This window comes from Conger conger, chromosome 10, assembly GCF_963514075.1.
Source record: "Conger conger chromosome 10, fConCon1.1, whole genome shotgun sequence".
In the NCBI taxonomy this organism is placed as follows: domain Eukaryota; kingdom Metazoa; phylum Chordata; class Actinopteri; order Anguilliformes; family Congridae; genus Conger; species Conger conger.
In genome coordinates this window covers 24773585-24786894 of record NC_083769.1, presented here as the reverse complement: position 1 = coordinate 24786894, position 13310 = coordinate 24773585, and the positions used below count along the sequence as shown (strand labels likewise).

The window sequence follows — 13310 nt, the reverse complement described above, 5'->3', positions numbered from 1 at the left end:
AAAAGACTGGAAGCTCAAGATTATTTAAAATCGGTTTCTGTGTGCCTGTATTGAGATCCGATCTGAGTTCTATCTCTCAGTCCGATCCTGTTCAGCTTTCACCCCCAAGACAGGTCAGGGATGAGTACCATTGACCTGTGAAGCTTTTCAAACACTCGTCAGATCTCTTTTTCCCACAAACTTGGCCAAAGAAAAAAATGTAACATTACTTACTAACATCCATATACATAAAATTCTAAAATTTCCCTCTGGATGAATAAAGTATCTATCCATCTATCTATCTATCTATCTATCTATCTATCTATCTATCTATATATATATATATATATATATATATATATATATATATATATATATATATATATATATATATATATATATATATATATTCATGAAAGCAGAATCATCAAAATAAAGATTACTTAACACTTCATAAAGATTGCATCTCTGATACATACAACTGCATTCCCTGCCCTTGTGTTCTTGGAAGTGCCGTCTCCCGAAAGGAGCTAATTCACAATGCGTTCTTGGTACAGAGAAACACCCTCTGTCTCTGTCTCTCATGTCCTTCTAATCAATTACATTATTCAATATTAAAATATAGCCTCACAGCAAGGAGGTCCTGGGTTCGAATCCCCGTCGGCCGGGGCCTCTCTGTGCGGAGTTTGCATGTTCTCCCAGTGTCTGCGTGGGTTTCCTCCGGGCACTCCGGTTTCCTCCCACAGTCCAAAGACATGCAGGTTAGGCTGATTGGAGAGTCTAAATTGCCTGTAGGTATGAGTGTGTGAGTGAATGGTGTGTGTGCCCTGTGATGGACTGGCGACCTGTCCAGGGTGTATTCCTGCCTTTCGCCCAATTTATGCTGGGATAGGCTCCAGCCCCCCTGCGACCCTGTTCAGGATAAGCGGGTTCAGATAATGGATGGAATATTAAAATATACATAACTGTAAATTGTATATGCAGAATAACTAACTTGACAGGTGTAAATAGAATAAGAGGTGCTGGAGCCTATATGTTGTCATGCAGATAATAGTACACTTGTGCACTTGATGCCAGTGGTGTGAACCAACAGGAACATGAAGCTGTGTCTTCTGACTCTGAAACTGAGAGGACAAACTATCAGTTATACATCTTCTAAAGGGACAGAAGACCATAATGTAGACACTGCTAAAGGTAAATGCAATATTTATGCACTTACCTTTAGCAAGCAGTCATGATGCAAGGTCAACTCTCAGAAAGGAGGTCAAGGAAACTACAAAGTGACTGCAAAAATACATAATTATCAAGATAAAAATGTTTCACACTTTCCCCATTCAAGACATCCCCATGAATATTGCCTCTCACCTCTGCATCTCCTCTTATAGATGACAAATACAGGGATGGTAAAGACAAGAACCAGAACAGACACTACAACCAGAGAACTAAGGACTGCAACATCTGAGCCTTCCTTTGGTACTGAAAAACAGTGCACAACAGTGAGATCATCAGTAAATGAATTATACACAGGCCATGAGGTTCTACTTCAAACTACCACTGGGTTATGCTTATGGAAAGTAGCAGTCTTAACAAATGCATAATTGTGCCAAATGCAGTGTACCACCCTATCCCAATGATTCCACAATAATGTGTTGCAAGGCTTATAATTATCTGAAGTACCCCAGTTTATGTCCAGCTTGTTGTCCAGAGTAAGATGTGTGAAAGCGCAGGTGTAATGATGTCTCTCTCTCAGTTCCTCTGAACGGATACTCAGGGTCCTCCTTGTCTGGTAGGTCCCGTCTCCATTGGGTAACACCTCCCCCAGAATCAGCTCCTCATCTGGGATGGGCTGCCCGTCTCTCAGCATGGTCAGGTTGATGTGTCGGGGGTAGAAGCCCATGGCCACACAGCTCACCTTCATTTCTCCAGTCTCAGTGCATGGCTTGTGGATCAGCCTGACTCTGGGGCGGTCTGGAGGGGGAAACAGCAGTGCATAAACCAGAGAAAGGGCAGTTATACAGCAATGCAGGGAAGCACAGGTTCCTCATGTAGGAACTACAACTTCCACATTCCCACAGGACAATTCCGGGACGTCCACCCCGCATGACGTCTAGCTTGGTTCAGCCAATCCCGTAATGGCGGGAGCAATAAACTTTCCCGTATAAGAGCAAGACACGTTCTTGGGATCTCTCTCTCTCTTCTTCTCTTCACCCACTTCTTCGACGCACCATTTTTGGCCATTCGCTTCAGCGCATCTGCTCCGAGACTCGGACAGTTATCTCGCGGTAACTTCGTGGCCTATAGCGAGTGGAAACTGGTGTACGCGGAACGCTACATCAGTTTACCCTTGCAAAGCTCACCAAGGAACAACATCAACGAACTTTTCCACCCGGAAAAGGGAACATCCTTCCAGCAACCGAGCGGACCAGACGACAACGCGCGGCAAAGACGCCCCAGCCTGCGCATCTCTCCAGTACATTCACATTACCCATCGCCGCTTCTACAGGGACAGCACGTCTTTTGGATCCAGCAATGCGTATGGAATCAGTAAGACAACAAACATTCAGGCATAGCCAGTGTTTAGTTTAGTCTAACTGTTTCTGTGAATCTGTGTTTCCATATTTGCCTTCTTATCATTGGAATGTATTTTGTTAGCTATATATGTACGTGAATTGATTCGCCGTCTTTTGCGCATACATAGAGTAAACTACGCAAGTAGTCTTCTCACAGCTAACAATAACTAACACACCCACTTTACTTTCCTTTGTTCAAGTGACACGCGCGCTTGCGCGTGCCCACACACGCGCACACGCTCACATACCCAACTAAATGTCCTTACTAACTTCCCCTTAGTTTCTGTTCTGTGTTTTACGTTTGTTTAATAAATATATTTTCTTAAACCCCGGTGTCCGTTTTGGAATCACATAGACATGAGAGCCGAGTTAAACCAGTCTTTCGAAGAACTTCCAACCTTCAGGTTATCGGTATGTTTAATAATTAATATTGCTTATTTTAATTATTAATTGAAATACTAAATTTGTGGTTGGATATTTCTGATGACAGTAATTTTGAGTGATTACTTTTTGCAGTTATACTGCAACATAACATTAACTGGCGCCCCGGTTTCGTAGAGAGTAAAATCCCTACGTTATTTGGCGGCCCGTGCGAGGACCCCTACACTCGCATGGGATTAAAATGTAACTTTTGTTAGAAAAGGACTGCCATAAATGCAACTACTGCACAGCGTAGCACCCACAGGAATACAACATACACTTACTGAGCACTTCATTAGGAACACCTATATGCCTACTTATTCATGTGATTATCGAATCAGCCAATCTGCCTTGTGTCAACATTCCAGGCTGGTGGCGGTGGTGTAATGGTGTTTTCTTGGCAAACTTTGGGTCCGTTAATACCAATCAATCATCACTTGAATTCCACATCCGATTTGAGCTTTATTACTGACCATGTGCATCCCTTCATGGCCACAATGTACTCCTCTTCTAATGGCTACTTCCAGCATGATGCCCTATGTCATAAAGCAAGTCGTCTCAAACTGTTTTCATGAACATGACAATGAGTTCAATGTTCTTCAGTGGCCTTCTTAGTCACCGGATCTGAATCCAATAGAACACCTTGTGGATGGGATGTGATAGAACAGAAGACAAATCTGAAGAAATTGTTGGATGCAATCATGTCATGGAACAGAATCTAAAATTATTATTTTTTGATCCATTCCACCAAGAATTGAGACTGTTATGAGAGCAAAAGGACCAGTGCTCAGTGGGTGTACAAAGCTACTGCTATCCAGAAAAGGCAGTCAGAAAATATTTTTACATTTACATTTAAAACAAAACAAAGGGCAGGCCTGGGTAGGTTGGGTCCAGGATACTCTCCATGTAGATGATGGGGACTACAACATAAACCATGATAAAATTATTTAAAACGTATTCGCTGTCAAGTAAAATGTGAAATTGGGACAGTGACACAATTTTTGTTGTTTTAGCTCTGTATTCTAGCGCATTGGATTGGAAAATAAACAATGAATATTAAAGAGATTAAAGCACTGTCAACTCTGAAGGTATTCAATCCATATCAGGTGTGTGTAGGAATTACAGACCTTTTACAGCTACATATTCCACATATTTTTTCAGGCAGTGGTTTTCAAACAGTGTCCTGTGTGGCAAGGTCAAGTGTGCCTTGGATTTTTGAAGGACCCAATACATTTTTATATAGCCATGCTAAAAAATAATTGTATATACTATAAGGTGTTTCTTAACAATGAAAAACATTAGGTCATAAGCACTTATTTATAACATCTACCTCAGATTCTTATTTAGTCAATTTGGCTGCGGAAAGAAATGGGGGAGGGGGATTATTAATTTGTTGTACATCAACAAGGCAATAGCATTGCAGCCAAGACATATTGTAGCAATGTTAACATTGATTTCAGTTTTGTACAATGGAATGAACCGGCGCTCATTCCATGTTGTGCAATTTCTTGCGGCAATCCATTTCTGTAAATCTTTTTTCATAAATGGTGTGTTTGTGTGTGTGCAGAGTTTGTGTTAATACAGTATATAATAGGCAGTTGAGAATCTTTTTTTTGACTTCTCCTTGGTGGGAATGAATCATCATTCTGACATCCTTGGACAACTGTTTAGAGGAACCTATGGTTGTTGACATGAGACAGAACAGCCACTGCAGATACTTTAAAAGTCATGGAGTTAATTCAGAATAAAACGTTCAGCCCTGGAATTATACTCACCGGAGTCATTGAAGCCCTCACGAGTAAATCACCTGTGTCTGGGCCTTAGTAATCAACTTTTTAAAAAGTAACAAATAATTATCCAAAAGGGTTCCCAAACTTTTGCACAGGGTCTTTTTCCTTTTTTTTTAATCATGTATAAACAGTAAAAAATGAAAATAAAAGCAATCTTGTTTTAGAATTTCCCACTGCTATTATGGCCACAGAAACAGTCCAGCAATTCCAAACTGTACAGGATATCAGGGAATAAAGAAATATGTGCTTTAGTTAGGTGTTTGTAGAAGGTTACTTTACCTTTTCTTCACACAATGTTCTTCTCTTTCTCCAGATAGTACTTCAGTGTTTGGATACAAATAGGCTGATAAATATTTGTATATATATCATTTGAGTGTTTTTTGTGTGGACCACATACGCTGTGGCCATCGAGGGCTGACAGTGCGGTTATGCATGTCGTAATGTGTTGCTTCTACTCCATCATAAGCATCCCACACCATGACCGGGCTGGGCTTGTCATTGTCCAGCACACATCCACCCAGCCTCTGAAGAACATGAACTCCTTTAAAACAAAGAAATAAGCCAAGGCATATAAGCCAAGAGTTTCAAACATCAACCTACTTTCTTGATATGCTTTCATGAAAATGCAATGAGAATATTTGTAGTCTAGTGCCCTCTTCAATTGCATTATTGGAAATGTCCAATGCCAAAACTTTGAATATTCGTTCATAAAGAAACATTCTTAATGCCCTCTATCTTACTCCTAGCTGTAAATAACTTCTGTGAATATACCTGTTAAGACTGGTTTATATTTCGTTGGGCAGCCATCGCTGCAACCAGTTTATACTTCATAAATGAAATATGTTTTTAATTAAACAATGACCATTGCAATGTTGGGCAACATTAGAACGTTCATGAACATTCTGCGATTTCAGTTGAGTGACGGAGTGTAAACCAGCCTTTACCCTACATTTACTGGATTTATTCAGATTTTTTTATCGTTTCCCACAAGTAATTCAGATTAGAGGGTCATCCAGTCTCTGAACAGTCTCTGACTGTTCAGGAAATATACCAGTATGACCCGCCACCATGCTGTAGAGCAACCAATACCCGTCTGTATAATACTTTAATGAAGTATCATGTGGCAGTACAGGCCATATCCACATTCAAACAACCAACCTGCACATGTCAATCATCTGGTTGTTGCACTCAGCTCACCTCCAGCGTGATTGAAGAGGATGTTTACACGATGTGTTGGACTTCTCATGGAATTATAAGCATCTTCCATCACAACGTTTGCGCCTTCAGGGATAAAATCTTCATTTGTTGAGCTTGGTTGGCCTTGAGAGATCACTTTCTTTATGTTGCAGTCATAGTAGAGCACCTGAAGATCATCCAGCATAACCACTACACTGAATTCTGGGAATTGGGTCTGTCCATATATAAATGTTGCAAATGCCCAGAGAGAGTGTGACCCTGTGGGGAAACATCAATAATCATTAGTAGAGTTGTGAAGGCAGGAGAATATTTGTTTCATAACCAGAAATATGTATTGCATTACATTCTTAGGACTTTCCTATACAAATGGTACTGCACATACAGCACTAAATCCTTAGGTCTGCAATCAAACTTTGCAAGGACAACTGTCTTTGTGTGCGGGTCTGTGTCAGTGAACAAAGTAATCTTAAATTTTATTTTCACGAAACAGATCATATAAAGGACTATAAAAAAGAAAACTCCAAAAGTAAATACATGTTAAGAATGAATGTGAAAGATACATCTCTCACTTCAACGCTTGAGACTTAATTCATAAACTTTTAAAAACAGTACTTGATCAAATATGTGAAAATTCCAGACTGGGTTTAACAAGTAACCAGTTGGGGTGTATTGACTTCACAGTTTGGTACAGTAGAAATACATATGACATGTAAAACTGCATTGCATTGATTATGTAAATGTTGCAGTGGCAAACAGGCCATAATATTTCCTGGATAAAATTAGACACATTAACACTAAATCATCAGGAACAGTTCTGCATTCAAGTTCCTTAGAGAATGGGCCTTGTTTATTAAATGTGAGCAGAAGGAATTTGACCATGAATCAATTGGAAATGCATTTACAGAAATAATGTGATTCATCAAAGTTTTCAGATTTTCAGTCATTAGTCAGAGAAATGTCCCAAATGGACTTCACGATTGCTCTCAGCTGAGCTTTTATTATTCCATTCATTCATATTTTGTTTTGATTTAGAGTATTCTAATAAGCCACTCGAATATTATAATTATTCATACATATAAAACGCAACTGGATTCAACATTGAAATGGGTGTTGTTTATTCTGATTAATTAGTGCTTAATTGGAGTTATATTTACATTTATTGCTTTAATAAAAGATTTGGTGAATGAGGCATGTGGAGAGACCGCACCTTCAAGACCGAGTCAATTACTTTGGTAGTCTCACGAGTTGTAAATGACCACAGAATAATCCCACCTGTTCATAAACGATCGAGTTCATGATAATGGTGAATTAGTATTGATGCCCCAAAAATGTGATATAAGACTAAGCATGGTGTCCCATTTGTCCAGAAGTCATTCATAAAAATGGGATCTAAGAATTTAAAAGGTTTGTTTACACAGAGGTCCTGCATTTTGATATTGATAAACAAAAGCATATTATTTTTAGCAGTGTCAGCAGCGGAATTAAGTGACTTGAAAAGCCAAATAATTAAAAAAATTCAAGTATTCTGTTAATACAGTGTCATGGGATGCACTGACTGTCACTGAAATTAAGAATAAATTGTTTGAAATGTTGCAGTTCAATACATGGCAATACATTTTAAATTCAGAAAAGATAAAATCAAACTGTTTTCAGAAAACACCACTTTGTTCATGACGAACACCATGCCAGGTAGACATGCCATGGATACTCAGAATTTTACAGTTTGAATTTGAATTATGAGATGGCAAACTCCAACATATACACTACTAGGAAAGTCCATGACATTCTTGAAGAACACTAAACCAGGTATCCTCCAAAATGGGAACTGAAATGCATTTAAATCACACTATTTTCAGGAAAAACCATTAGATTATAGAAGACCATCAGCACATGTAAAAATGGTAAATGGTTGGCATTTATATAGCGCCTTTATCCAAAGCTCTGTACAATTGATGCTTCTCATTCACCCATTCATACACACACTCACACACTCACACACCGACGGCGATTGGCTGCCATGCAAGGCGCCGACCAGCTCGTCAGGAGCATTTGGGGGTTAGGTGTCTTGCTCAGGGACACTTCGACACAGCCCAGGCGGGGGATCGAATCGGCAACCCTCCGACTGCCAGACGACTGCTCTTACTGCCTGAGCCATGTCGCCCCGCCACATGTATATACAACACATGGTTAATTTTTACTGTATGAATTTAGAATTATGGGATTGCAAAATCTTCCAAAAATTCCCACTGGATTCAATAGGCTACAAGTCAATAAAAAATGGTGCACAATGATACGAAGAACAAATGTAATTCTAGAGCTCACACGTCACACCACTAATTCTTAGTTTAATCGCATCATAAACTAGATTTACATTACATTAATGGAGACGATCCTCCCCTGGAGAAATGCAGGGTTAAGGGCCTTGCCCAAGGACCCAACGGATATTATTGTGGCTACACAGGGGATCAAACCACGTGTACCAGTCATGTACCTTAAGTACTACGCTACAGACTGCCCTGCTTGAGGTTTCAATGTTGTAATTTCTGAATTACACAAGCACCACCGTGTGATGAAAAAACATTTTCAAAGAAACTTTACATTAACTGCAATGTTAAGCAGGTTGTAGGCCAAGTTGTAACCTGGTCCCCTCGGACTGTAGCCTAATATTCATGCAATGCCAGGAAAGGCGAGTGCATGTTACGAATCAAACTTTATACCTTTGAAGCTTCTTTGTGTAAACCGTTACTAACGTTAAGCGCAGTTGGCTATGAATCATTTCTACACAAAAGCATATTCCCATGAAAAGTAGGGTCATTTGAAATGCACTGAACCCATTTGTAATAACAGAACGCTGTTTTACCTTACCCAACAAACATAGCCTACTGCTGTCAAGTGCAAAGTTTGCTTTCAACTAAATTAGTGCTCCAGGTTAGATTTAAACGATTGTGAATCAATGACTATATAGGCTATGCCATCTGAGAAAATACATCAAGTACATGGATAGCTAAAGCTTTTACCTGTGTTAACAACTGCAGCCAGTGAAAGAATAAGAAGTGCTGTTATTCCCTCCATAACGTCTGAAAAAGCCAACACCCCAAACTCAGTCCTGGGTGACTTTGAACAAGGACCTTTAGCCGATTACACTCAGGTGCTCTCACCTGCCCCTATTTGGTTTCTTTGAGACTGAAACTGATAAGCGAAGTGCACAAAAGTCACGACTGACTGACTGGCATATTAAGGCAAGAGGAGACTTAACATTAGGTCAGTTATTAACTGGAGTTTTGTTAAAAAAGCAAAGTAGTCCCATTCAACTAAATACACGGATATGTTCCTACAGTCAGTGGCGATTCTGGAACTATACCAGGGGATGGGCAAGGGTACTTTAAGGGGTCCATAATCTATAAACATAAACATGTGTGCAATTGTCAAAAATAACCTATAAGGCATATCATATTTATTCATTTTATTTGCAAACAAACATTTTAACATTGTTCCTCAAGATACTGGAATTGAAAGAATTTGTGAACTGAAAAAATACCGGCAGCATTGCTGACAATCTCCTGAGTGTATTACACAAATTTGCAGGCCTGGGCTCTGGCCCTGACAAGGAGGACTAGATGGATAACTATTCTGGCCCTCAAGGATCTCAGGTGCATGGGGAGACTTGGGTGGGGAGCTGTTTACATCCTGTCGAACAGCTGCAAGTCATGACAAATAATATTAAATTTTCTGGTCTAATAATTCCTTGGCATATTTGGCATTGAAACAGAGATGCATTAAAGGAGAGACACCTCATACCCACTGTGAAATATGGTGGTGGATCAGCTATGTTTTGGGGCTGTTTTAATTCCAAAAGTCTACGTTAAGATCAATGGTATAATGGATTCCATCAAGTATCAGGCCAGTTTGGCTGACAATCTAGTTGCTTCTACCACAAGGCTGAGACTTAGCAGTAGGTGACTTTCAAGCAAGGCAATGACCCAACGGATACTTTAAAATCCACACAGAAATGGTTCTCTGACAACAAAATCTATGTTTTGCAATGGCCATCTCAATCCAATCAAAAACCTGTGGGCTAAACCAGTGCTTGAAGTGGGCCGGAAGTTCTACATTTTACTCTGCGGAGTACCGGCACACTCACACTGTGCTCTGATCACTGATCGGAATCCTCGTTGCTTCAAACGGGAACCGGCAAGGGTTTGCTGATATCGGCTGATACACTTTCCAACACGTGAATAAGGAGTACTGGCACTTATTTTTTTCCACTTCAAGCACTGGGCTAAACTGAATATGGGCCGCTAATAAGCACACACCCAAGAATGTGAAGGATCTTGCAAGGATCTGCATCGAGGAATGGCCTGAAATCCCTCCAAATGTGTTCATATAGTCCTTTTCTAGACACTCCAACACTTTACAGTGATTTGGGGGAAACTCGCCTCAACCACCACCAATGTGTAGCCCCCTCCTGGGTGATGCACAGCTGCCATTTGGGCCAGAACACTCACCAGCTGAAGCAAAGAGGCAAATGTTTACAATGTTTTTGAAAATTGATTAAGGGGATGATTAGGTGGCAGATCGAAAGAGCCAGGTTTGGAATTTAGCCAGGACACATGGGAATGGGATCTTGTCATGGGAAGTGTCACTTGGTCGACATTGGCTCAGGAGGTAAGAGTAGTTGTCTGGCAGTATAACCAACTACAGCTGTGATGTAAATGTATAAACTGCACAGCCAAGTGCCCATGCACTGCATCATACAAAGCCACTGAAATCCAGAAAAGGCATTCAGAAAATAATTCACATTTAAAACAGCCAGCTCTGAAGGTATTTCAATCCATATCAGGTTGTGTGTAGGAATTACAGCCCTTATATTCATATTTCCCACATTTTAGGTAATTAACAAAAGTAATTGGACAATTGGCTGCACAGCTGTTTCTTGGCCAGCCTCATCTCTGAATCATTTGTTCACACGCACAAGGGGGCGACATGGCTCAGGCAGTAAGAGCAATCGTCTGGCAGTCGGAGGGTTACCGGTTCAATCCCCGCCCGGACTGTGTCGAAGTGTCCCTGAGCAAGACACCTAACCCCCAAATGCTCCTGACAAGCTGGTCGGGGCCTTGCATGGCAGCCAATCACCGTTGATGTGTGAGTGTGTGTATGAATGGGTGAATGGAGAAGCATCAATTGTACAGCGCTGTGGATAAAGGCGCTATATAAATGCCTGCCATTTACCATTTACAATGTACTCCAATCAATAAATTAGGCTCCTTCTCCAGCTCTCGCCACCCCTTGGACTGGAATGGACCGGTTTGTCAGAAGGGGTCTGTCCACAGTTAGGTTTGCCCACACCTGAAGCTCCTCCCACATGACTTCAAGTGCAGCTCTTAAGACGATTCTCACCTTTAACCTCATCACACCAGAAATAACACCCCAAGAATATGGCACAGGAGATGACAGATTTGAAACAACTATTTATAGACAGATCATTACATTTTATATAGTGCTTTTCTAGACACTCGAATACGTTTGAGTGATTTGGGGGAAACTCGCCTCAACCACACCAATGTGTAGCACCATCCTGGGTGATGCAGAGCTGCCATTTTGTGCCAGAACACTCACCACACACCAGCTGAGGTAGAGAGGCAAATAAAAAGTGTGTCCCTGAGCAAGTCATCTTTACATTACATTATATTACATTACATTAATGGCATTTGGCAGACGCTCTTATCCACAGCGACGTACAACAAAGTGCATACCTATATCCAGGGATAAGTGCACTGAAAGACCCTAGAGGGAAGTACAATTTCAACAGCTACCTGTACAACAAAGATAAGAACCAGGGCCTATTTGAATTTTAATTTTAATTTTTTTGAACAAACAAATAAACAAACAAACAAAGCAAAAGTGACCAAACTTAACTATCCAAACACTGCTTACCTAGCCAACTAAAAATACCGATACACAAAGTAAATCACAAAGACAACAATTAAGGTTCACAGGGAGGTAGGGAGGGACGGGGAGAGGTGCTGCTTGAAGAGGTGCATCTTCAGTGTGCGCTTGAAGGTGGGGAGAGATTCTACAATTCTACACACAATAGCCCATGAATACAAAGTGAAACATGTTTCAAGAAATTTTAGCAAATGTATTAAAAATCTAAAACTGAAATCATTTATATAAGTATTCAGACCCTTAATTCAGTACTTTGTAGAAGCCCCTTTGATGTTCTGCCCAAGAATTTCTATTTTTGTCTCACACCAGAGAATATGTCCTCATTCTCTCAGACCTCAGCTGCTTTGTAAAGTATGCCTAGCCACTCTATTATAAAGGCCTGGAGTGCTGCTAAGAAGGTCAATCTTCTGGCAGGTTCTCCCATCTCCACTTCCGATGCTCTGTAAGAGTGGCCGTTGGGTTCTTGGTCACCTCCCTCCCTTTTTCACTCTCACTCTCACACCCACACTCTCACTCTCACATCCTTCCTATATCTATCCTTAATTTATATTATTATATATTAAAATATGTATACAGCATAAGAAATATGAACCTGACAGGTGAAATAGAAAAAGAGGTGCTGTTGCCTATATGTTGATGTACAGATAATAGCCTGCACTTGTGGCATGAAGATAGAGGAGCGTGAAGCTGTGTCTTCTGACTCTGAAACTGAGAGGACAAACTATCAGTGATACATCTTCTAAAGGGGCAGAAGAGCATACTCTACTGTAAACACTGCTGAAGATAAGCGCAATATTTATGCACTTACCTTTAGCAAGCAGCCAGGATGCAGAGTCAATTCTCAGGGTGGTCTAGGAAACTACAAATGACTGCAAAAAGACAAAATGATCAAGATAAAAATGTTTCACCCTTTCCCCATTCAAGACATCCCCATGACTATTGCCTCTCACCTCTGTGTCTCCTCTTATAGATGACAAATGCAGGGATGGTAAAGACAAGAACTAGAACCAGCACTACAGCCAGAGAAATGATGACTGCAACATCTGAGCCTTCCTCTGGTTCTGTAAAACAGAGCATTACAGTGAGATACAGTAAATAAATAATACACAGGCCATGACATTCTACTTCAAACTGGGAATGCAATGTTCCACCCTGTCCCAATGATTCCACAATAATGTGTTGCAGAGCATATAATTATCTGAATTACCCCAGTTTATGTCCAGCTTGTTGTCCAGTGTAAGGTGTGTGACAGAGCAGGTGTAATGATGTCTCTCTCTCAGTTCCTCTGAATGGATACTCAGGGTCCTCCTTGTCTGGTAGGTCCCATCTCCATTGGGTAACACCTTCCCCAGAATCAGCTCCTCATCTGGGATGGGATGCCCGTCTCTCAGCATGGTCAGGACTATGT

General features: G+C 40.7%; 1 long non-coding RNA gene and 1 pseudogene across 1 annotated transcript; both read right to left on the bottom strand.

Annotated features, from left to right (window-relative positions):
- Window positions 1-1123: 1123 nt before the first annotated feature.
- On the bottom strand, window positions 1124-6026 carry LOC133139502 (class I histocompatibility antigen, F10 alpha chain-like; annotated as a pseudogene).
- A 5769-nt stretch (window positions 6027-11795) lies between these two features.
- On the bottom strand, window positions 11796-12964 carry LOC133139057 (uncharacterized). Its single transcript, XR_009709779.1, has 3 exons — window positions 12853-12964; window positions 12711-12771; window positions 11796-12610 (listed from the first exon to the last, which is right to left on the bottom strand). It is a non-coding gene; the product is annotated as an uncharacterized LOC133139057 (long non-coding RNA).
- Between the last annotated feature and the right edge of the window lie 346 nt (window positions 12965-13310).